This window comes from Rissa tridactyla, chromosome 7 (assembly GCF_028500815.1).
Source record: "Rissa tridactyla isolate bRisTri1 chromosome 7, bRisTri1.patW.cur.20221130, whole genome shotgun sequence".
In the NCBI taxonomy this organism is placed as follows: Eukaryota; Metazoa; Chordata; class Aves; order Charadriiformes; family Laridae; genus Rissa; species Rissa tridactyla.
The window spans coordinates 11,201,376-11,226,042 of NC_071472.1; the positions used below are offsets into that span (position 1 = coordinate 11,201,376).

A 24,667-nucleotide genomic window follows, 5' to 3' on the forward strand; every position below is an offset into this window, starting at 1 on the left:
TTGTATTTGCTCCTAGAGCTCCGTGGGGCAGTGCGATCTGTGTAATGACAATCCCCACAGAAATAATGCAAGCAAAGGAAGCGGGCGGAATGAGAGCTAGTAAGGTGGGAGCACAGGCTTCAGTGCCAAATCCAAGCAGAGCACGCTCGTGTACTGCCAGCAAAAGCAGTCACCCTCCGAAGCCATCACTTTTCTGCCGCTGCGGAGTTAAGCTCTGCTCCTTAAGCCCTGCAGTTGGAGTGCTCCTGCCTGGCGGGTCCTGGGGTTTCTCGGGGCAGGGGGCACCTCGCAGGGGATGCGTCCTCTTGATCCAGCTCCTGTGGAGACCTTGGCACTGCAGGAGAATAACTTGCGTGAGCCGCTTCCCTCTAGCGGGTGGCCACTGGGGAGGCTAGGACGCTCTCTGCCGCGGTGGGAGCCAGAGAAATATCTCTCTTTAAATAGCAGAGGTTTCGGCATCCCCCCCAGCTGAAACAGGGAGATTTTACATACATCCCTTTTACATGTACCCCCTCTGCGGGGTGGCTGCGGTGAGTATCTCCTCCTGCCTGGAGCAGTCTGGAGAGTCTGGAGTTCCTGCGTAAGCAAAGGGCTGTGACTTTGGCTGCCGTTTTCCAATGCTTCTTAGTATGATATGGTGTTATCAAAAGGATTTTGCAGTTATGACTTCTGTAAGGCCAGATGCAGAGGAGAAACCTTTTTTTAATTTTATTTTATTGTTTTATTGCTGTCTTTTAGTTGCTTTTGAATGACTGGCATAGAGTTGCCTTCCCCAATGTTGTATTTTTCCTTCAAAAAAATCATTTTCCTTTGACTAGTTGTAGAAGGTGTCGAAACCACAGAACAAAGCCAAATTGGAAAGGATCTTGGGTGGATTTGGAGGAAAACATCTCCAGACAATGAAAGTGCAGAGCATTTGGAGGTAAGGGGAGATGGCACCATGCTGGGAGAGGCAAGGGGGGGTTAAGCTGTATGCACGTGAGGGAAGATAGGGCTTTGAGGAGAGGTGCACAAGAGGGTGAGGAGGTAAGGAGGAGAGAAGAGAGATGGGATGAGCAGAGATGGGATGGGTGGAGGAACTGGAGAGGAGAATGGATGGAAAGCTTCCATACCTGTGGGCTGTGCTGTGCAGGAGAAGGGGAAAGCGGCACTGCGTGGCCCTTGTTTTGGAGGGGGAGGGACGAAGTGATGGAGGTGGAAACAGGAGATAGCGAAATTTCAAGAGCTGTCAAAGACACAAGTATATGATATTAATGATGGTATCTAAGCCTGAATGAAACTCGTGGTGGTGACCATGGTTTTAAAGCAGAGTTCAACACTGATAATGGTGTAATGTTTCTCTTGAGCTCAGAAGGGGAGATTTGATTTTTTTGTCTAATATTTTATATCTATCTTCAATATGATCGCTTTGAATTTTCTGGATAAATAAAGCAGGAGAAGAAGCTGCAGTCTTCAAAAGCCCAGCATAAATGTTGCGGACACCCTGATCCTACGCACTCCAGGATGATCAGCCCTGGGATCTGGGGGCCTGCTGGCTGGTGCAGCTCTAAACCGGGCTGCCCCCGCATAACACGAACGTCCCAGGGACCACGATTAATAAACAGCTGCTTTGTCTGTAGTAAATGTTTTCCGTTACCTGTATGTATCGTGGCATATGATAACACCAATTACGTTTTCTTCAGAAAGTAGCTGCAGGTGGCCGCAGGAGATGATGAGTGACTTTGTGGAGAGCCTCCCCAGGACGCTGAGGTGGAAAATGATGTAGTGGAAGGGAAAACGCAGCCCCGACCGCCCTCTTGTGGGTCCCCAGCTCGGGCTCGCAGGGGCCGGAATAAAACTCTGCGGCAGGAGGGCAGGCAAAGGCCACCTACCCCCCTCCTGCCGCTCAGAGGTGTGAGGGCCATGGCGGTAGCCATAGCCTAACGGGTGGCTATACTGGAACAGGGTTTAGCGGTGTGTTCACCTGTATTAATAATACCGTGTATTTGCGCTGTGATTTGCAGCTTGTGTGCAGGTTCCTCAGGCACCATTCACACCGCAGCAACGCTGCTGTGAGTTGGACTTAAAACACAGGTTTCTGAGCTAGCAGGGGTTTTATTTATTTATTAATAACAGCTTGGAAGCAGTGCTGGTTGCATGGGCAGGAGCGACCTGTGGCTCTGCAAGCTGCACTTCCATGTAGGAGATGGGAAAGTGACCCTTGCCCAGTGCTGCTTTGAATGAGGTTTTTCTGAAGCGTGTGCTCTCTGATCCCAGCTTTGAACCTCTCTGGTGGCAGAGAGGCCGAATCTCATGATGGTTGTTCCAGGGGCTAAAAGCACAGAGTTTATTTCCAGTCTCGTTTGTCTGCTTTATCTTCCAAGGGCAGTGTTGGTAGGCTCCTGCCTGCTCACCCCTGATGGCCCTGCAGACACTGGATGCTCAGAGGGCAGCGAGGAAGAGCCACAGGCTCCCTCCTTGTGCAGCAGCATGGTCCCTTCTGGGGCAGGTGGCAGAGCCACACGTCCCTCATCCTGTGTTTCATAGAATCACAGGATGGTTTGGGTTGGAAGGGATCTTAAAGCTCATCTAGTTCCACCCCCTCTGCCCTGGGCAGGGACACCTCCCACTAGACCAGGCTGCTCAAAGCCCCATCCAGCCTGGCCTTGAGCACTTCCATTTCCCAAACTGGAGTGGGCGTTGCAATAGCCACAGCAGCGTTCCCGCTCCTGTGTGATGTTCCCTGCTCTCCTCCATGGATCATGTCAGCCCTCGAGGCTGTCCTTGCTTTTTTCAAGCCACGTCTGGAGCTCCTGCTGTCTTTCAGAGCAGCTCTTCCCCCAGCCTGACCGCACTGGGGCTGCACCGAGCTGCTGCTTGTTTGCTTCCATCAGGTGACCCTCATCACCGCCCTCAGCAGTGCAGCCTCCTCTTCCTCTAGTGGCACCTTCATCTTTTCCTCTCCATCACCCATGGTCTCAGCAACGTTCTTACTGCCCGGACTGTTAGTAAAGACACTAACCAGCACGGAGCCAACGCGAGACGCCAGTGGGACCCCAAAGAGTTCCCGTTTCCAGTGACAGCCTGCAGCTTTTCCCCAGACTTGAGTTTATTTTAAGGTGTGCTAGGCTGGCTCTCTGCTTTCTTATTCAGAGCAGGACTGGCCCAACCTGCGTGAGGAAAGCTGCGGCACGGTGGATTGCTGCGTTCATACTATCGCTCTATCAAGGAAACCGCAATCTATTAAAACGAGAATTAATTTCACAAGATCTGTTTACCATGAACATGTTGTTTGGCATTAATTTCTTTTAACTCTGTATCAACTATTATTTTCCCAGGGGTTACTTTCAGATTGACAGGCCTATAATAATCTACTGTGTCTAATCATGTATATTTATAAATAGGCAAAATATTAGCCTTCTCCCACCCTTGTGGAATTTCTTCTGAAATTCAAGACTTGTTGAAAATCAGCATCGAGGGTTCAGAGATCTCTTACGGCGGGACTTCTATAAGCTTGAGAAGAGGCTCTATGGATCCGCAGATACAGGCATTAGTTTACGAAGCTGATGTCTAGTGCTGCACCCTGGGTGTGACTCGGGAGAAATCTCCTCGTGATGGAGCTAACGCACAGCTATGGCTGATGGAGAGAGTCCAAAGAGTATGATCCAGTTTTAGCATCCTCCTAAACCAAGTGAAAAGAATATCTTCACGCAGTTTACACGTTATTACGTTATAAATCTATGCTGTTGCTGAAGTTTGACCAAGTTCTCTGAGGACTCAGAACTGAAGTGCTTAATTAACCTTTGAACCGTGTAAAGCGTCAGGAATAGCCACTGGCGGAGGGGGTTCATTTGTGGACCAGGAGACCCCATTTGGTCTGGGAAAGAGATGAGGAAACCTCCCTTCAAAATCTAAAAATCCTTATCAGCGTTAAATGTTCCCCAAGTACATTTGCTTCCTTATAAATAATTAATCTTTCCTAACCTCTAAGTTCTCTTTATGGTTGACTTTACCCTTCCTCTCCCCTCCACGATTCTTTACCTGTTTCTATTTCCCTTCTAAGCTGGGATAGGGATTTTAACGTGTGCTGCCTTTTCCAATTCCAGGGCACTTAAAATATTCGGAAATAATTGCTGGTGGTCGTTCACTTTCTGTTCAAACTCCTTCTCCCTGCTGATGTAGTCACTGCTATTTTTAGCTTTAAAATGCTAAATACGTGGTGCTTAGCTGAGTCTTTTTCTGTTTCCTTCCAACAAATATAATGATTGCGATTACAAGGCAATTTAGTGGTTGCTCAGTTTCATGTTACTTTTAAATTTGAAAACGTTTCCTTTTCTCTCCCATGTCGATGTCCAACATGGAGCTTCCTGTGCTGGAGCTAAATGAAAGAGATGGTAAACCAGGGAGCGGGGCCATATTGCCAGCAAACCTGTGAGCGGTGGGAGAGACGCCTCGGTGGTGGTCCTCGGCAGATGGTCCTGGAGAATTTTTGACTTGATTCAGGTGAAGTTTCTCCTACCTCCCTACATCCCCTAGCATGGGATGGTACCAGATATACCCGTCAAACATGCAGGAATCAGGGAGCCGGGGCAAATGGAGATGTTGCCAGAGGGTTATGGAGCAGCAGGTTCCTGGTTGAGGGGTATTGGCAGGATTTGTCCAGTCTCATGTGAGTGGAGGGTGATGAGCTGCCGTAGGAGCCACCTTCGGGAGCTGATAACCTCTGCACTGCAAGATCCAACTTGGAGAAGGCAGATAAGGATATAGAGGGGAAATTAGCTGTTAATGGGAGCAGGGTTGGAGATAAGCACGGGGAAAGAAACCACAGAGCTCTGCAAGCCCAGCTGGAGGCTTGGGTAAGGTCAGGTTCGGCAAACACAGGCTCAGCTGGTGGAAGAGTTTGTTTATAAATTTGGCTTCCAGGACTGCCTTTCACATGAACCTGCCGTGGCTGGGAGAAGGCCCTGCTCGGGGTGCTGCGTTGGGGTTACCTTTTCCATCTGAGGAAAAACACGTGGGATGCAAGAGCCCTGGCCCTGAGGGACGGAGCTGGGAGTTGGCACCTCAGGTTGGAGGAGTCTGTGTGGGGTGAGAAGGAACATTTTGATCATAGAATCATAGAATCTTCATGGTTGGAAAGGACCTTTGAGATCATCGAGTCCAACCATACACAGACACACACAAGAAAAAAAAAACAACCCAACTACCTATAATCTCTGCCCTTCAGAGCACGCCCTGAAGTGCCAAATCTAGACGTTTCTTAAACACCTCTAGGGATGGTGACTCAACCACCTCCCTGGGCAGGCTGTACTCTTTCAGTAAAGTAATTCTTCCCAATATCTAATCTAAACCTCCCCTGCCGCAACTTCAGACCATTTCCTCTGGTCCTGTCATTATTCCCTTGGGAGAAGAGGCCAACACCCACCTCTCTACAACATCCTTTCAGGTAGTTGTAGAGGGCAATGAGGTCTCCCCTCAGCCTCCTCTTCTCCAAGCTAAACATGCCCAGCTCCCTCAGCCTCTCCTCACATGACCTGGTCTCCAGACCCCTCACCAGCCTGGTAGCTCTCCTCTGGACACGCTCCAGCACTTCAATGTCCCTCTTGTACAGAGGGGCCCAGAACTGAACACAGCACTCGAGGTGAGGCCTCACCAGTGCCGAGTATAGAGGCATGGTCACTTCCCTGCTCCTGCTGGCCACCCTATTCCTGATACAAGCCAGAATGTCCTGGGCAGATTGAGCTGCCTGGGTAGACACAGTTGTTGGCTCAAAAGGGGTTCCTACCATCTTTGCCAGAGGGTGCCCCTTCCCTTCCTCTCTTGCCACCTACCTTTCTGTTGTCCATTTGGTGTTTAATGCTTTGGCATGTGAACCTTTCCACCAGGTGTTGGTAATGCCCCTGTGCCAAGTTTGTGCCTGCAAATGCGTTGCAGCAGTTGATTTTGTGCGTTACCCACGCTGTGGGACTGCTGTGCGGGCAACCGGCCTGTTCCCTTCATCACTTTTGTTCTGAACATCCTGGCTCAATGGCTGCTCCGTTTCATCCTCCCTTCATGCTAGTTCAGTGCCTTTTGAGTTGTTTAGTCTGCCAGAGCCTGCTGCTCAAAAAACTGGGGTGGCTTCTACTGATACGCTGGCCATCCATGGTAGACAGCCTCCCCTCACTCCACAAAACCTTCATCTCTCACTTTACAGTGCAGCTTCATTGGTTAAGGATGGGAAGGGTCAGCAAGAAAAGTGGCTGAGATGATGCACGCTTCTTCATGTTGTGCAGGGGCCTCTAAAGACCTCCTCAACACGCCCAGTCTCCTGGGATGTCCATTGGCATGGATGGCACTGCTTCTTTACAGGTGGCTCCATAACCAACTGTCCCTGGAAGTTTAAACTTAATTACATTTTACCTATCAGCTCTAGAGAAGCAGGAACTGTGTCCTTTGAAGGATGTTCTTCTGTTATTCAGAAAGAAGTGGGGTTTTGCAGTGACTGAAGATTAGTAGCATGGATTGCCTGTCAGGTTGGGTTGAGTAGCCACGTTCAGTAGTGCTTTTCCTCTCACCATTTGTCTTTCTGCTCTTTCCTCTTACGTCTCCAGCCAATGGTGCTGTGTCCTTTTGTCTCATGTCTAAAAACCATGGAGACACCTGCTTAGCTGTGATATGAACTGTGTCCCTTGCAGACACTTTTTTCCCCACCTTTCTTGCAGAGTGGGTGGCAAGTCCTCTCCAGCTTGGTTGTCCAAGAATTCTCCAACTGCTGAGTCAACATTTGCCTTCCAAACCACTGATTTTCTTGTAGCATGGTGACAGGCGTACACTCCTCACAGAGTGAGAGGAAACCTCCTCTGCTGCAGGTCAGAGCCGTGGCACACTGCAGCAGGCAAGAGGTGCACTTCCCCGTCTGGCCATTGAGAGCGTGTCGTATTCTCTTTATGTCTCAGCAGTTGTCCCTGAACAAGGGACACTCCTGGATCCAGCGAATGGAAAAACAAACTGCTGCGCGGCTGTATGGGAACACTAAATCCAGCTGTTAGATTGTAATAATCTGGGGGAAGAAGGAGAAAAACAAAGCGCAAACCGTGAAATTGCTTCCTCTCGCTGACTGATCTCACCATTGCTGCCAGTCCCGTGGGTCAACACACGCCAAAGATATTTCTTCATCTCCAAGTGTTTGAAGTGGCTAACGTTTGGAAGGACAAGCTGCTCTGCAATGTGTGGAGGGACAGTCTGACCCACGCATCACAGAAGATGGGATCTGGAGTTATTTCCGTGTAGCATCCCTGGGCGCTGGGTGCGAGAGAGAGTCAGTCACGTCCCAAGGTAGGTGTTTAAGGTACGTGGAAGGAATTGCTCCCTGGAGATCCCTCTCTGTCTGCCTCGACTGCACTGGGAGTTGGAGAGAGATAATTAGATTTCAGATGTAGTCTGCCCTAACTAAGAAACAGAAGCTGCAGTGGTTTGCTGTGGGTTTGCTTTTGAAGATTTTGACCTCTTTTTTTCACTGTAAAATTAGAAACTGGGAATTTTGCTGATCCTTCTTGGATTTGGTCCAGAAACACCAGCTTTACCGTTCTCTAGGAAAGGGAACCCCTGTCTTAGAGATGTTTCTTTCTCTCTCTCTCTCTCCCTCAAAAATTGAAAAGAAGAAAAAAAAAAATTAAAAATTGCAGGCCAGTGTGCCTCTGGCACCTGGGTTTATGTGCTTGATGCATAGGGCACCGATCCCCGAGGAACCAGATGCCGGCTGGCAAGCTGGGTGCTGTTGCCATGTCGGTGTTTTGCTCAGCGGGATGGCCGCAGGCTGGCAGAGGAGAGTGAACCGGCGGTATCAGAACCGGTGTGCGCAGAGCAGCCGCTAATCTGCAGACGAATGTGTTCCAACAGGAAAAATAACTCTTGTCCGTACCTGCGCGCGTTTGCTCCCGCCCGAGCCAAGTTGAAGCTCTGCCTGTCAGCCTGGCCCCGGGGCCGGCTCCTGGGCACTGGCGTTGCCGGCCGCTTTTCTCACCTGGCCCCAAGTCAATGTTGCTCCTTGGGTCGGAGGATCTTGTGCAAGCGGGGTGCAGCCGGGGGGGTCAGCGAAGGCACCAGGGTAAAGCGGTTTTACAACGTGATCCCTCTCCACTCGCGCATTCATCGGCACTCGCTTGCTTGCCCCATCGCCTCTGCTAATCGCTGCTCTCCAGCTCTCCTCGCAGACACGCCGTTTGCACCCGCGTCCTCGTTGGTTTGTCTTCCCGGGGTGTTTGCGAGCGTGTTTGTGAATGCTCTCAAATCTCAGCATTTCAGCACAAACGCTTACCCACGCCACCGCCGCGCTCCCGTCCCGCACCCAGGGTGGGCAAATCCCCAGCAGGGTTTCGGTGATGGTGCCCACGGCCCGGCGAGGGAGCGTGCGATGAAACCCATACCGCATACCTTGTTCAAACAAGTGCGTCCTTTGCGCCAGCAGGCTTCAGCGGAGAAACCCAAAATTAGACTAAACAAAGCCAAAAAAAAAAAAAAAAAAAAAAGGAGAAAGATTTGAGGCATGCTTTTTACAAGGCGAATGGTTGTTTCTGGGTTTCTTCTTCTTTTTGGCTTTCTTAGTTTTTCTCTGAAAAGCAGACTATTCGTTATGAATCTCGGGAATTGAAATAAATCTGGAGACCTTCGCCCGCTGCGCAGCGGTCACCGTTACGGGATAAGCATTTGCAAATGGCAGCTGTTCCATTGCGATCGGTGCAGCAGGGCGAGCAGGGGAGGAGAAGCCACCTCTGCCACTCGCCAGCACTCACGGGGAAGCGATGTTTGCTGGACAGACTGGTTTATGACAGAAATGTAAAACAACAAGAAAAAAAAAACCCAAAAAATAATCTGAAAAAATGAAAAGTCATCTAAACCTCAACAAAAGCCATCTAATACACAGTCACTGTTGGCCTTGTCTTGCAAAGTGATATATTGTCTTTGCTATACTCATGAAAACAAACTCCTTCAGCTCAAGTTTTTCCTACTGGACAGTGTCTTTGAGAGACACTATTTCCATTTCTGGGCCTGGAGAGTTAAAATGAGAGAAATATCTTCTTTGCTTATGGCTAACCTGTCAGAAGAGAGGCAGATCTTGGCCATCACGCTTCCACCCCCATCCAAACTTCTTCAACGCTTGGAGCAGACACATTCGAGCTTTTCTGTCGTACGTGGCTCCAGATGCAAAGCTTTGTTCCAGCTGCTCTGAGAGGTGTTTTGGATCTCCCACTTGGCTGGCGACCATCTCCAACAGGAACTTTGGGAGCAGAGCCTGGACTTGCACCTTCTGTTTAGTAAAAACAAACAAAACTCCTCAAGGCGGAGAGTGTGCAGTCAAGGTGCTCCTCTCTCCTGCAGCCCTCCTCTGTGCTGGCTTCTTCCAGCCTGGTTGGAGATGCTTCTTCCTCTCTCCTTCTTGCTTGAAGTCAGCAACAATCAGGTCCTTGTTTTCTTTAGTTTTGGGTTTGGTTTTTTTTCCCTCCAATTATTTGATAATTTATCTTTTTGTGACATGCTCCTTGCCTCATCCTTACTATTTCTGCCATTTTTCAGCACAGCTAAAGGAGCCAAGCTGCGGGTGAGCCCCTGACATCCTGGCCATGGCACTGGTGGCATGGTTGTGTCCGTAAATCCTGAGATTCAGAAGGAGCTCGTCCAGTGACACCCATGTACTCGCGGGGCTGCTCGATGCAAACTGTGCTGTATCACTAGGTTGGGCTGCCAAGATGCAGGTGAAGGGCAGATGAATCAGAAATCCTTGCAGAAAGACAAGGACCGCGCTAGTTAGCCACCTCCGTCCTCCACTTTGGGTGTCTGTAGCACAAAGGGGGAAAAGGAGAGAGATGGGCACGAGTGGTGCCGATAGTGGCTGTGCTGCCCGTTGCTCCCATGTGCACCCAGGGCTGTCTCTGCTCTGCCCAACACTTGGGCAGGACACCGGAAGCCTCCGTGGGCTTTTGATTGCGTCCAGGTATTTTATGGTTGCAAGTTGGTGCCAGTACGAGATACACTAGGACTTGTCGGTGTCCTTCAACGCGCTGCCAACAAAATTGACTTACGCAAACTTTCCACCCCTTGGGGACAGTCTTTGTCCACAGGGTAAGGACTGTACCCAAAGGTTGGGGTGGCTGGTCTGTGGGCATCTTTCAGTGGGGGATGCGCTGGAGCATCCCTCGGAGCCGGGGACGTGCAGACCTGCCGGTCCGTGCTGGGTGGTTGAAGTTATGGGAGGAGGAAGGGGAAATGGAAAGATGAACTGCCTGGCACTGTGGCCGCCGCAGCCTCCCTGCTTTAGGAAATAAGCTGAAAGTAAGTTCCCTCTTCATCCCCTAAACTTGCATTTCATACCAGCTTAGTGCCTGGCGCCCGACGCTGTGAATCTGGAGGGAAAAACCTGCCGTGGAGTGCTACTTTAGGTTGTGCGACGAAGCATGTGACTAACTAGCAATTCATGAGATGGCAGGTAAGGCTCTTTTGGGCTGAGACTGCCTGTATTTTGCTCTCCGTGTGGATCGCCCTGCTCTGTGACTGCTGCCGGGCTGCGGATGGCAACTACTCATAACTACTCATAACCTCTAATAACCATTCCCAGAGCCCTCCAGCAGTTTAACCAGTGCTCTCCGGTAGCAGATACGGTAATTCCCAGGGTAAGTGTGTGAGGGATTGGAAAACAGACCAGCTGCCATGGGAGCCTCCTTTCCTGTGAGCGTGGTCCAGTGCAGCCATGGCCTCCCCCATCCCCCCATCTGGTGGCTCTCCTGCGCTGCTGGGGAGTGGGGACTGTCCCCAGCTGGGACAACGCTGTGCCTGGCTGGGGCTGGAGGGCAGCTGCTTGATGGAGGGAAGGCATCTCCAAAGAGGTCCCTGCTAGCTGGCCCCCCGCTTTGCTCTCCCTCGGTTCCTCTGCTTTTCTTACTGCCTCTTCTTGTTCCCTGCAAAACCACATGTGCTTCGCTTCTCCGGGTGCAGCTCCTGGCTTGCAGCCTCCTCCTCTTCATGCTCAGCTGCAGAAATCCTTTATTTCTCACCACAAGGAGGGTGCTGCAGCCGGCGTGGCCCCGTGTCCCTCGTGCTGTGTTTGCCGTACCCTGGCTCTTTGTATTCTTTGCTAATTGCAAAGCTAGGGAATCTTATAAGGGATCTAGAACAAAACCCAGCTGCAAGTTAGTGCGCTTTGTGCTGGAGGCATTTAAAAGACGGGTAGACAGAGTGCTTAGAGATATGGTTCAGTGATGGGTTTTGTCAGAGTTAGGTTGATGGTTGGACTAGATGATCCGAAAGGTCCCTTCCTACAGTTCTATGATCCCACCTTTCCCAGGTTGGAAGAAGTCCCCGGGGAATAAATCTGGGTCGCTGGTAGCTGCTGGTGGGCCGTGGCGTGACCTGAAATGTCCCTGTGAGAGGAAGCAGTTTAAAGAGTGATTTAAGGGCTTTAAGGAGCGGAGGAGGAGGCTGGGGACATCTGCACAGGGCAGCGCCCGTCTGCGTGCACCTGTGGGGAAGTGCAGCATCACAGGAGGCCAGTTCCCGTCTGCCGGGACCGCCGGTGAACTGGTGACCTGCGGGTGCGGGGGCGACAGGACACGGGGGGAAGCAGGACCTGGGCACAGCGCAGCCAGCAGCGTACGGGGGGTAACGGTCACCGCGGGGTTTCGAAGCCAGCTCCAGGGGTGCATGGCTCCTCAAACTGGGCTTGAGAGCACGTTTGAAGGCTCGGCTGCTGCGTCCGTGGCTCTGGGATCAAACGGGGTCATGTTGTGTAGTTTGAGTATTTTGCAAACAATTAAACTGCAATTTGTGCCAGCACGACTGCTCTTACTCACAACGGGATGACGATTAAATGAAGTGCAGTGTTTAATGACCAGTATCTCATTTTCTAGGGGGCGACTGAGATTTATTTATTTTTTTCCTTCACACTCTGGTGAAAATTTGTTTAAACTCAAAGACCTACTAAGAGGAAAAAGGAAACGACTCATCTAAGACGAATCACAAAAACTTGCTCATTCATTCAGGTGTGTGCTCTGTTTTGCTGCTACAGGCTTTGCTATAGGTCTGAGAAAGTGTCCACCAGGCAAAGAAGTTTTGGTTTTTTTTTTCCCCGGACACAGAAGCCATGACCCACACTAGAAACTATGCAAACACAAAGGGACGGCCTGACCGTGCAAGGTACTGCTTTTACCAGCAGCTGCTGGTCGGGGTCAGGCACATCAAGGGGAGGAACGCAGCAGCTCCCCGCTCTGCTTCTCTCCTCCCTGGATTCCCGAGCTGCGGTAGGTGATTTGAGGTTAATGTTCCTCCATTCCTTAATTTAGTTGTAGCTCTAAAAAAATAGACATCTTCCAGGGAATGTGCAAATTCAGCAACAAGAGGCTGAGGACATTGTATTCCTGGTGGTGGTGGTGTCTTTACGGGTTACAGCAGACCTGAGGATGGACAGACATCACTTTCTTTTGATGCTTGTGTCCAGCACAAGCAGGTCCTCAGTTCCAGCAGGACCTCTCGGGTGGCACGATGATACCAATTAGTTAGGAATGATTTCATGTATTAAAATATTTGATTTGGCTTATTTACCACTTCCAACAGTGTGCAGCATCCGTGGCTTCTCTGCTCTGTGTTGTTTTAAAGGGCTGTACCACCCCGAGCCGCTACCTGTAGGAATTTGGGTCTGGTGTGACTGTGAGCAGCTGGTGTTCCTCATCGGCCTCGGGATACCGCTCCTGCGAGGCCAAGTGAAATTATTATACCTTTGCCTTTTTCTGTTTTTAGCTTCAAAGGATACTTTCTTATAGCTCCAAAGTATTATGCAAACCATCTTTCGCTAGACTAAACTTTGAAGCTGCAATATTAACCATTTTGTATGCCTGTGATCAGCGTTTCTGTGGTGAAGACCCAGCGACGTCCCCTTTCTGTTTTAACCCAGCCCATTTGCTATTTTCCCATTCAATATTTTAATGCTGTATCGCCCTGTGCTACCCCCTGCTCTTGTAGTTCTTTCATTTGTGATCTAGGTAACTTCTGTACTACCAACATAATCTACTTTGATAACACATTCTATTTAAAAGAAAAACGAGGTGTTTGAACTTGCTGTGTGTTTTTTCACCATCCTCCCCCCAGATGATTTTATTTCTCCGCTTTGGCACTAAATAAGACCTGGTTTTCTTCCTTTTTAAGGACATTGACTTACTAATTTCTACATGAAAAATTCACCAGCGTTAAGACTACTCGTTAGTATGCACAGCTATAGCACAGGATGTTTTATTTTTTGACAGCTCCAGCTTTGTAAACTTCTCTGTAAACTGTGGGGGAAAAGCAGCCATTTTAGTACACAAGTGGGCTGTACTACAAACAGACACATTTCCCAGGCAGAAACCAATCTGCAAAATATTGCCACTTTGCATGCAATTAGGAATGAGATTGACTACTGTATCTTTAATTAAATACGTTAAGTGAGTGGATCAAAAATGGCCAAGCTGACGAAATGAAAGTATCCTTGATCGACATCTAAATATACATTTTTCAAAGGAAGACCTAGCTTTTTATCATGCTTTCATATTCCGATAGCTGGCATTGATTTCAGCCTGTCAGCTTGCATCTACTGGTGTTGATAAGGAGTCTTTGAGAATACGTTGACTATTTCTTTTTAAATAAAGCTATTTTCCCCCAAAGATGTATGGATTTTGGGTCACCTTGTTGAGTTTGCCCTTTTTGTATTCAAGGAGTGACACAGAATCTCTTGCCCCTATTTATTTATTTATTTTTGCCATTTTGGCAAGGTTATCAGCTAGATGGTTCATCGAGGTCTATTCTTCTCTGTGCCCCTGGCTTCTCTAAGTGGCGAGTTAACTTTTGCCTAGCAGTTAGGACCAACTGCACAACCGCCAGCAGCTCCGCAACGCTTGTCAGCCCACCGGAGGGGCTGCGGGAAAGGGAAACGCTGCCTCTTGTCTCGGGACAAGGCTTTGCCCAACAGCTTTGACCCAGGAAAAAAAAAAATAAAATCCAGTGCATTACCTCGCAGCCTAGTGCCATCATTTGTCCTCTCCAGTTAATGTACTTTCATCCCCAACCAGCTCCTCTTCCACCTGCCCTTTGAGGCACTGATGGGATATTTTCTTCCACCATTTACTGCAGCTCCGCTCGGGCTGGGCAATGGTCCCTCCTTCCACCCAGGGACTGGCTGTTCTTCATCTGCTGGTCTGGTTTGGTGCGCACGCACCCAGCCAGCAAACAAGGCCGGTTCACTTTCCAAAGAAACATGGTTGTATTTATTACAAGCTATTTCAAATCATTCATTTGACTTTTAAATTATTCTCAGCACTGAACCCTCATCTGCTTTGCAGATGGAAAAGCAGCACTTACCAAACAGCTTTTATTGTCTGGGATATCCCCAGCCCACAGTCAAACTGTTTTGATGTTCTTCTGACCTCTTTCATTTTACGTTGTCCCTAAGGCTCAGCCAGGCTCTCTGGATTTCCCAAGCAGGCGGTAGCTGGTATTCTGGAGGCTTTCTGAGCTGGCGTTATGTGGGACAGCCTCCTGACCGACACCCGAAGCTCTCTGAATCTGCCTGGGCAGGACATGTGAGGGTGTGCTGTCCTCCTTCAGGGTCTCGCCTGCAGGATGCAGTTGGTCCTCCTTATTCCTCAGCAAAGGTCCTCCAATTCCTCAACTGGCTTATGTCAGTGTGAAAGGGACTTCACAAGCGCTGTGCCAGGTGTGATGCTCTAGAGCCTGTAAGCTCTAGGCCACCGGGAGAGGTGGTGCTCTTCCATCAAGCTAGTTGGAAGTCTTGTACAGTTTGAAAACCGCATCGGTGCTGTTAGCTGAAAATAGTCTGGTGTTGCTACATCACTAGCTCTAATGTTAAAAAACAACTGCTGCCACTAATGAGCTCATCTATGGAGAGATCATTTCATGTGCAGCATCCCTTCTTTACCAAAGTGGACCCAGGGAGAGAAGCTGAGGAGGGACCCCCTCCCAGTGTGAAATACTGCGATGTATCAGCATTACAAAGATCACGTTTTTCTTAATGCCCTCACACGGCACCGCACCTCTTCCCAGAAATTGGTCTCTTCATGTTTGTTTTGTTTTAAACAAATTTCTGGCAAAATTTCTGCTACGTCTCTGAGATGTGTCCTTAAACTGATCCCCCTTCAAGTTCAGTTCTTCATAGGCACTAAATGAAATGTATAAATAATTGAAATTTTAATGGTTGTAGTTAGTAATAAATAGGTTTGTTAAGTTAACTTTGAGTTAGACTTTGCAAAGACGACCTTTGCCCTTCTATTTACAGGTACTGTCAACGCCGCCAGCCGGATTGGAGACCATTGGTCGCTGTTTGTTCGTTATTGGATAAACTAGACACACAGAAACAGCTGGATACACCTCCTTGATACACACTCTCAGTTTTCTTTGGATGATAAGAAGGCCACAGCTTTGCAAAGTCTGTTCAAATTACTGCTTTTGGGGCAAAGCAGTCTCTTTGGCTCAAGACACATCACGTATCTCAGACAGAAAGTGCTCGGATCAGACCTGTCCTCCATTCCTTCAGCGATGCGCAAGGTACGGCCAGCCAGTCCTCGGCCTACTGGGATGAACAGTGTCCTCTTAAAAACAGGCAGTCCTTCTTTTTGGCCTTTTTGCTGTCTTTTAAAAGTGTAATATCTGAAATTTAGGCTTTTGGGCTGCTTTCCCCCATTGCACGCCTGTTCTGTGGCTGCCAGCAGCTGGCTGGGTTTTGGTGTGACTTCCCTGTGCTTTAGAGGGCTGTGGGCCATGGTGGGTTTGGTGGCTCTCGCCTCGGTCCTTGGGCTGGCGGTAGCACCGTGGCTGGTGGCAGAAGTCCGTACATCCTTCCTTCAGTGACTTGTCTTGTTTCGCTAAGGAACAGCTCTGGAGGGATGGAGCGCAGCCGTAAAGGGTCCATGGGGGACAGCGGAGAGCGGTGCAAAGGGCTGATGTCAGGCAAGCTGAAGTAGACTTTTTTTCATAAAGTGTCTCATATACCTATGTTGGCGAGCCATTTTCTTTCTGAATCATTTTGGTTTTAGCACCAATGCTTTGGATATACCGTAGCAGAGAAGGTCCCCATTTTAATGTCTTGTTGTGTACTTCCTTTGTTTCTTGTTGGGTTTTTGTTTGTTTTGGGTTTTTTTTTTCAATTTTGAATATCCCACATTTAGTTCAACAGTTCGGAGAAGGTCCCTTTATTCTACAGTATGAGACAGGAAGAACAGAAGTTCCTGATCAGTCCATACCAGACATTACTTCATGTAATTTTATTCTGTCTCCCTTGGTTTTCTCTGAAGATAATAACCCAAATCTTTTCAATCTTCCGTGAATTGCCATGCCCTTGATCCTACTTGTTGCTCTTCTTTGAATCCTCTGAAGTTCCCAGTCTCTTTGAGATGGCTGGACCAGAGTAGTCTGCTTGAGGTTCTACCACAGATCTGTGTCAAGATATTCTACCTTTTTATTGTTCTTCATCCTGTTTTATCTGCTTGCTTATTTTATCCGCACACTGAAAGGATGGAGTTGTTGAGCTTTCTGTTGCACAACAGAAAAGGCTGGGTGGCACTTCGGGCCAAGGCAACGATCCAGGTTACTTCCTGAAGCATTCCTTGTGTATATGTTCAATCTGTTCCTAAAGACCTCCGGTGACTCCACAGCCCTATAGGCCATCACAGTGTTTTGTGACCTTTGTTATTAGAAGATCAGAAAAATACCTAAACTAAAGCTTCTTTGCTGCAGTTTACATCTTGTATTCCTCCCGTGGGCAGGGAAAACAGCTTTTTCCGCTTGTCTGTGCAATGGCTTCTTACATATTTGAAGATTCTCATCATGTTTCCCCTTCACCATTCACCTCAGGAACAAGTGTGGTTCATTTAGGCCTTTTGGGTCACATTTTCTAGACCTCTTATCATTCTCACTGTCCTCTCTGACTGGGCCATGTCTTTCCCAAGCCAGACACAATACTTCTAGCCAAAATCTTAACAATGCTGTAGACTGAACAGAAACGGTTCCTTTGTGTCTTATAAGGTATAAGCCAGTTCATACATAGCAGCATGAGGTACACTTTTTTTTTTTGTAACTGCATGATATCAGTTCATGCCCAGCTTTTGTGCAACCGTACTGCCCTACTAAACCATCTCCTGAAACATTACTGTCCCGTAGCTCATCCGTAGATTCAGCACGTGTCCTTTTCTCTGTCCTTACCGAGCTGAGCTCCATCTTCTCCAGCTCACTCGGAGATTATCAGGGGGAGGTTGAACCCGAACCCGGACCCCAGCCACTCTTGCAGCCATCTCCAGCTTGGTGCAATCTGAAAATTTAGCAGTCTTCATCCTCCAGCTGAAGCACTGAATAGTCTGGTACAAGTCCTGAGCGGTTCCTTTCAATGCATCCTTATACTTTGAAAGAAAATCAGTTACAGCTGCTTTCAAGAAAGGTTTGCTAATTAGCTTTGCATTGGCCTTAGAGAAATTTCATCTAGTCCACTTCGCATTTTGTGAGAGAGCTGAGGCATGTGAGAAAATTACTTATCAACAGCTTTACCTTCTTGCCTTTCCCTGACAAGAAGAACCCCCCACCTGGAGCTGTACCTTAGCCATTTTTCATTTGTTAAAAGTATTTTAGCAGTTTGCCTTTTCTCCTAAATGCATAACTTCATGCAGATACAATGATGTTCCTTGGCCATTATGCTGTCCATTCATCTACCTTTTTTGAAGGTCTCTGAAGTTGCCTTTAATCCTCTGTGTGGCCTGGTTAGCTTAAAAAATTCATACTTATTTTTTCTATTTCTATCTGTCATATATCATATATTGAGTATTCATCTTTTCCTAATCTGCACTGTAGAAAAACAACACGAAATGGATTTAGGGTGGAAGGCCTTTGTTGTTAACCTGATGCCCTGATGAAAAGCAACCACCAAACCCTCCTCTCTGCTTTCTGTCTCCTGGGCAAATCCGGGTATCAGAAATTGTCAAATGTATTTTGGAAAAGAAAGTAAACCAATGTTTTTCCTTATTCTTTACTGATACAGTCAATAATTCTAAGAGATTAGTGAGATCTGATTTTCATTTACAAAACGTTACTTGCTGTAACACAGTCTTTCCGATGTTTTGAAAGACCATTCTGACGGGTTTGCAGCTAAAGCTGTGCGGCCGCACAGTTCTGCTGGCAGCCCGGTTCTTTCAGTTCCTGACAGTCATGGAGGCCCTCTATGTGATTTGGAGAAGGGTTAACAGCCTGTCTTGTTCCAAAATTTCCTTATTTTTCTGATGCAATTTTTGAGAGTACTACTAGAGGAGACCAGTAAAGGGAGGGGGGGGCAACTCTATGATGTTTTTTATTATGAGACTGCAAAACCCTAAACAATTCCTTTTTTGCTGTGTTGAGCAATTAACTTCTAGAGTTCTAATTCCAGCCTTTTAAGGTTTTTTTTACATTTTCACCTCAAGAATGTCTCCCTGTTTGGTCTTCAAGGTCTGTTTGTGCACTTCTCGTTTTCCCTTTCTTCTCTGCCAACTGAAATTTGAGATTTTCCTTTTTACTGGCTTTCATAGATTCAGTTTTCTATACTCTGTTGGCTTTCCTATTGTCTCAAATAACATACGGAAATGTCCCATTTAGTGTAATGGCTTGATCCTCGTCACCCTGGGAATGTGCATCCTCTTGGGCTTCGTTGTTCTCAGCAGTATCCACGTCCTCTCCAAAATGCTTCATTTTTTTAAAATTTTTTTTTTTTTAGTTTTCTTGTTTTAACTTTGAACTTCTGGTTAATAAGTGTCAATCTCCCACCATTGTCATGGCATCACAGTTTGGTATCCTACCTGCTCTTTGAAAGTTTAAGTCTCGCTTTTAATCCGGTAAACGTTACACCGGATTGAGGTCTAAAATGAAGAGGTATGAGTCTGAATTTAAAATACGGTAGTTGCTTTGCACAAACTCTCAGTGCATGTTCGGTGGTGTGATGCAGCCTACAGCACTGTGACGGAAACTAGGAGTATTGACACAAAGTAGGTATGAATTAGCTCGTTACTCTGCACCGAGTAACCTCGCGGTACGGACAAGCCCATCATAGTCAAATCATAGCTAATGGTTCAGCTAATGTTATCTTTCAAATTAGATCCACTGTAATACTTCACGCTAAAGAACTCAGCTGCAGTGGGACACTTGGGAAAGATTAAGATGAATTAAGTAAAGGTGTGACATTAAAGTGCATTAGTTAAAGCCCACCAAATCCCTGTGTGGATGCTCTCTCTTCTACGGAGAAAATATCCCTAGTTTCCTTTACACGTAATTCTGAAAGGCTTAATTCTAAAATGTTCATGCTAGGGTTTAAAGCCCTCTTACATTCTCATCTGCAGTTAATTCAACTTAAATGTCTTAGGTAGACAGCCAATCTCAGTTAAGAGTGGATGGTTTTCTGCTCTGCTTATAACTTGTGGTTTAAGGTAGAGAATTGGTTCTCTAAATTCTGCCTCATTGTGTCATTTGACAATTTGTGTTAGACAGAGTACTACATTATCATCATTTTTGTTGCTTTTTCTGCCTATTAGGCATCTCAGCATGGGACATTAAACATCCTCCTCTCTTTTAATCTGGAGATTTATAATGCTAATTTTATAGGAATGCTGTGTGGGATCGAGTCAAACGTATTACAGATATCTGGATGTCTTGTGTCTACACAAAACCATCTTGACTGACACTGACTTGCTATCTCTTTTTTTTTCCAGACAGGTGTATCTCTCATCAAGCCATTACTTTTCATTTTCTGTGGGATTTTTGTGATGTCTTCAGCTCAAGTTTTAAAGCACTTCAAGCTGCTGTATTATTGTAAAATAAATGAATGAGTCAAGTCAGGCGTGTTTGTGGCATTAGAAACCAATCTGATATGAAGACTCCTTCAGGGCTCAGGTGGAAGCTGAACAGTGCTCTCCTCTAAATAGATTTGGGAGCAGAAAAGATTTTGGAATAGAGCCGGGTGACTCTTGCGCCACCATCTCCTTCTGGCCAATATTTTCCATAATTGATTATTTTGTATACAAGCATCAGATGCACGGGTATTTTGACATATACCATAACATCACATTTCCCTACACTAGTTAATGTCAGGACAAGCGTACCGTACAACAATGCGACTGATAGCTTTATGACTGATTCCTCATCTGCTGGTACTTCAGGGCAATGCAGACTCAACTGAGTAGGGCTTACGTGGGATCATGAATTGAAAGCCTGCTATAAAAAAAAAAATATAATTAAAACACAAATTCAATCAGGGATGCTGAAATGAAGAGGAGCAATTTACAGACAATGTGAGTGGCTGCTCAGACAATGGACTCATTTAATTTTCTGCATTGAACATTTGTGCTTGTAAAAGCCCTGGTGAAATATTTGAATTGGGGAAAAAAAATGGATGAAAGGAGATTTTCTAACTTTCAATAGCAATCATTCCCCAATTACATCCACTGTTGAAATGTCAGACATTCATCTAGGCGTTTCTGAAGCATCATTTGTTGTATCACTGGCACATGTTAGTGTTAGCCAGGGCCACCATGATCTTAGTGGTCCAAGGAAGGAGCGGAGGAGAGAAATTGAAGGCAGCATTTAGGTTTTTTTCTGATTCAGTATGATAGTTCCATGTAATTCAACGGGATATTTGCATTTTTGAAGCTACAAATGTGTTTGGCTCTGTTGCTGAACAGGGAACGAGACATAAATCCATGATGAGGACTAAGTGGTGTTTATCTCCACTTCTGTGGTGCCAAGCCTTTTACAATAAACCAGTTTATATTTACTTCTTGCTCTCCATCCTGGATTTAGTCCCAATGATGATTACCGTTCATTTATACAGTTGTGATTTGGTACTCATTTTTGTTGAAGGGTTTCCAGGCAAAATTGCAGGTGATGCCCAGCATGTAGACTGGTGAGACACACACTGAAACTTAAACTAACTTTCACGTTAGAATAACTCAAGCGGCTGGGGGAGAACATATCTGTTATCTCTGAAAATCAAGTTAATCTCATCCTGCACCAAAGTTACTAACTTCAATTGTTTGATGATTCCGCAGGCACAGAAAAGGCTGGTTTAGCATTGTTTGGGGAGATGAATTGTGTATTTCCACACCGTAACGCCCCATGCTTTCTCTTGGATTTACCTTGGTTTTGAACTTTTTGTTTGCAAACACCTTTGTTGGAGAACATAAAGATTTTTCAGGCAGTGTTCTCTCTCTATAAATTACTGACAGGAATTTTTCACTGATAACCTTTATTTTTTTCGAGATGTAGCGTGGTTATAAAATACTCAGTAAAAATATTGATACTTGATGTGCTGATTGCTTTTCACGTTTCCTTTGGCCTGATCCTGTAACTGCATACAGACATGAACAGTTCAACACATTTATTTTTTTTTTTAACTCTAGAAAAGCCAATTGTGTGTGTTTGAAGAAATAAGAGTATTGAGCTGAGGCTAGACAAATTCAGACAAACACAAAGGTATAACTTCAAGAGTTAGGCTAAGTGGCCATCTCAAAAACCTACCTAACTCGTGCAATTCTTTCTCAAATTCCAAGACTGGATCTTTCCAGATGAAGCTGCTGCTTTGGTAGAGGTTACTGGCCTGATGCAGAAATCCTTCATGGTTTAGTGATGGTTTTTTTCAGCGTTAGGTTGATGGTTGGACTTGTTGATCTGAAAGGTCTTTTCCAACCCAGGCGATTCTATGATGGTTGTGCTACAGAGTTATTTCTGAAGCCACTTCCTGTTTAAGAACTTCTAAAACACACATATATTCTCGAACAATTCCCAAAAGCCACTCTCTTTAATATATATCTTACTTCTGCTTCCTATTTTTCTTGTTTCTGGATTTACACAGAAAAGGGAGGACGGAAAAAAAAAAAGGTGCCTTTTATTTTACATTATTTAGCCCTCCTGAAACAAGGAACCTGAAACATACTCGGCTCCGTGCAGTGTACACACTGCCTTTTACAGGGTTTCTCATGGGTGGGCAACTTCTGGAATTCAGAAGGGAGACGGAAGACTATTAAATTTTTTCCCTAGGGAAAAGCAGAGTTTGTCTGCTATTTACAGAGCAGCATAAGAAAAAAAAAAAATAGGTCAAAATGCAAGTGTTCTTTTAAGCTTCTCAAGCAACTGGCTTTAGATATTCCTTTTATATTTTGCTATGTCAAAGCACTAACATAAATAAATAAACACTGCAGTATTAAACGTGTGTCAAGACACTAATACAAACAATGATAGTGCTGTAGCTCTGTCACTTGGTGAGGAATTACCATGATTTGAAAATATAGGTGACAAAGAGGTAAAGGTCCAAGGTCTGACGTGTTCCTTTACGACTCCTGCCTCCGTGGGGGGAGACTTCCAGACGAACGAAGCACTGTAAGATTCTCACGGACCTCGACAATTTGTAGGTGCTGAGTTCCTCTTGAAACAGCAACAGAAACCTCCACCCTAACCCAAACTGACATTTGAAAACTGGAGCATGTCTTGATTAAGGTCATAGAAGAATGGTAGGAGAGTAATGAACAAACCCCAAATATGCTGAGTCTTACTTCTTTGCTTTAAATACGAGACAATCTTTCTTCATATTACACTGTTAATTGCCAAACAAAAATTTTTTGAAAAGCAGGTTCCAATTGATGTGTCCTTGGAGAAAGACTTGTGCTCACCCTGCAGAAAGCTTTAATTCCTCAGTGTATTTTAAAATAAGGTTTTAGTGCTGAGCTTCCTGACTCAGACTTAATGAAATCCAAAAGATTTTTTTTTGACAGGTAAAAATGAATACAGTCACCAAATTAATTGTCTTTGAAGGGAAGAAAAAAAAAATCAAAGCTGCATAAATGTACGCTTTCCTTCAGTTTCTAAAACTCTATTTTTGGAAAATAAAAGTTTCCCATTTTATTCAGCAAGCAGGTTAATGACACTTCTTGTATTTATGTAAAACTGTAGATGACTGCGTGAAACGTACCCACATTTTATTAACTCCTTCCTCTGTTCATACAGATCGAGTACTCAATGCAATTATTTTGAAATACATTGCACAATGTCAGGGCAGACCTTGAAACTGGGTCTTAATGTCATTAATATTTTCTTCTTAATGCAATTTATTACACTGTAACTGGATGGCACAATCTATGACCCGCGTAAGGATGCAGAACCTTATTATTGCATCTCATTAAAGGAACTAGAAACCCTACAAAAAGCTGACTCACCAGGCAGATGCATCTTACTTCTAACAGGACCCAAATGAAGGGCATAAGCCTCGTCGCAGAGACAGGGTGATCCTGTAGGACAACCTGGGAATAACCAAGCTTGTAGCAAAACGCTTTGGGCTGCTGCTGATTGACTGACTCACAAAGCTAAGCCTGGTGAAGCTGGTAAATTTTACCCAATAGACCTTATGCAGATTTTGGCTTCACTCCAACAGAGCACTTAAGCACATGCTTAATTATAAGCAAGTGACATAAAGCAATTTGGTTAAGCACGTGTTTTAAGCACGCTGCCGGGCGTAAGGCTTTATTTAGAGAAATGTGGAGATGTTGGTAACCCCTCAAAGAAATGAAGTTGAGAGATGGAAGAGAGACCAAGGTGCAGCCAAAGCGTAAAGGCGCAGTCTGGGCGGCGAGCTACTCCAAGGAACAACATCTGGCTTCGAGCAATTCTTCAAATTGTGGGGTCATGGCGGACATCACGATCGTGGTGATCACAAGGCAGAAAACTCATCTCGGGACTTCTGGATGGTTTTGGAGGCCCCAGGAGTCCCACCGCCACCATCTCCGTGGGCACACGGGTGGCCTGGGGCCTCCCGCGCCGGGCCCGCAGCCCTCTGCCCCAAGAGGCCCCGGCCTCACCCGGGACAGGCAAACCGGGACCAGTGGGGGCTACCGAGGTTTCTTTCAGCCTCCTCCCTGGCACCCAGCGCCCAAGCTGGCGATAAAGCCGTCGGAACGACACCGAGGGGGGGCAGCGGCAACCTCTCACCAGAGGCCCGGCCGCCCCTCTCCAAGAGCCCTTCCCGCCCCACCTCCCCTCAACGCCGGCACGGGGCAGCGCTCGGCCGGGCCTCCCAGGGCCGCGCCGGCCTCCTGACCCCCGCGTAACCCGGCCCCGGCCCGGTTTCCATCTCCCCTTCTCCTGGCTTCGCCTGGCCTCGCCCGGCCGCGCCGCCGACCCGCCGCGCCCGGGCGCCCGCCGGTCCTCCGGGCGTGTTTCCCATGCTGCACCGCGGCGCGGCGGCGCTCTGGCCGGGCTGTCGCTGTCACCGCCAGCAGGAGGCTGAGGGAAGGCGCCGCTCGCCCCGCCGGAGCAGGAAGAAGCCGCCGCCGCCAACTTCCCCTCGGCCTCCCCTCCCCTCCCCCGCCGACCGCCGCCGCCTCCCCTCCCCCGCGCCCCGCCGCCGCCCCGCCATGCCCGGGGCCGCGGCACGGGCACTCTGAGCCGCCGCCGCCGCGCCCCGGCCCGGCCCGCCTTCTCTTCGCAGCTTTGCGGCCGGTAAGTGCCGGCGGGCGGGAGCGGGAGCTGGCCGGGTCCGGCCGGGCCCGCCCGCCCGCCGCCGCGGCGGGAGGTGCAGGGAGGGAGGAGGAGAGGGAAGGGAAAGGGAAAAGGGGGGGGGCCGCGGCCCGGCGCGGCGCGTCCCGCCCGCATGGGCCGCGCTTGGCCCCGCCGG

General features: G+C 47.4%; 1 protein-coding gene across 9 annotated transcripts in view; it reads left to right on the forward strand.

Annotated features, from left to right (window-relative positions):
* The first annotated feature begins 24,259 nt into the window (after positions 1-24,259).
* Positions 24,260-24,667, forward strand: part of ZNF148 (zinc finger protein 148) — a 36,090-nt gene continuing 35,682 nt past the window's right edge. For 3 of the 9 annotated variants that reach the window (XM_054208635.1, XM_054208636.1, XM_054208637.1), the window contains exon 1: positions 24,266-24,492. The gene's annotated coding sequence lies outside the window, so the exon portion shown is untranslated. Of the gene's footprint in view, positions 24,493-24,667 lie in introns of all 9 variants that reach the window. The other 6 variants (XM_054208632.1, XM_054208634.1, XM_054208639.1 and 3 more) reach the window with 5 other exon arrangements.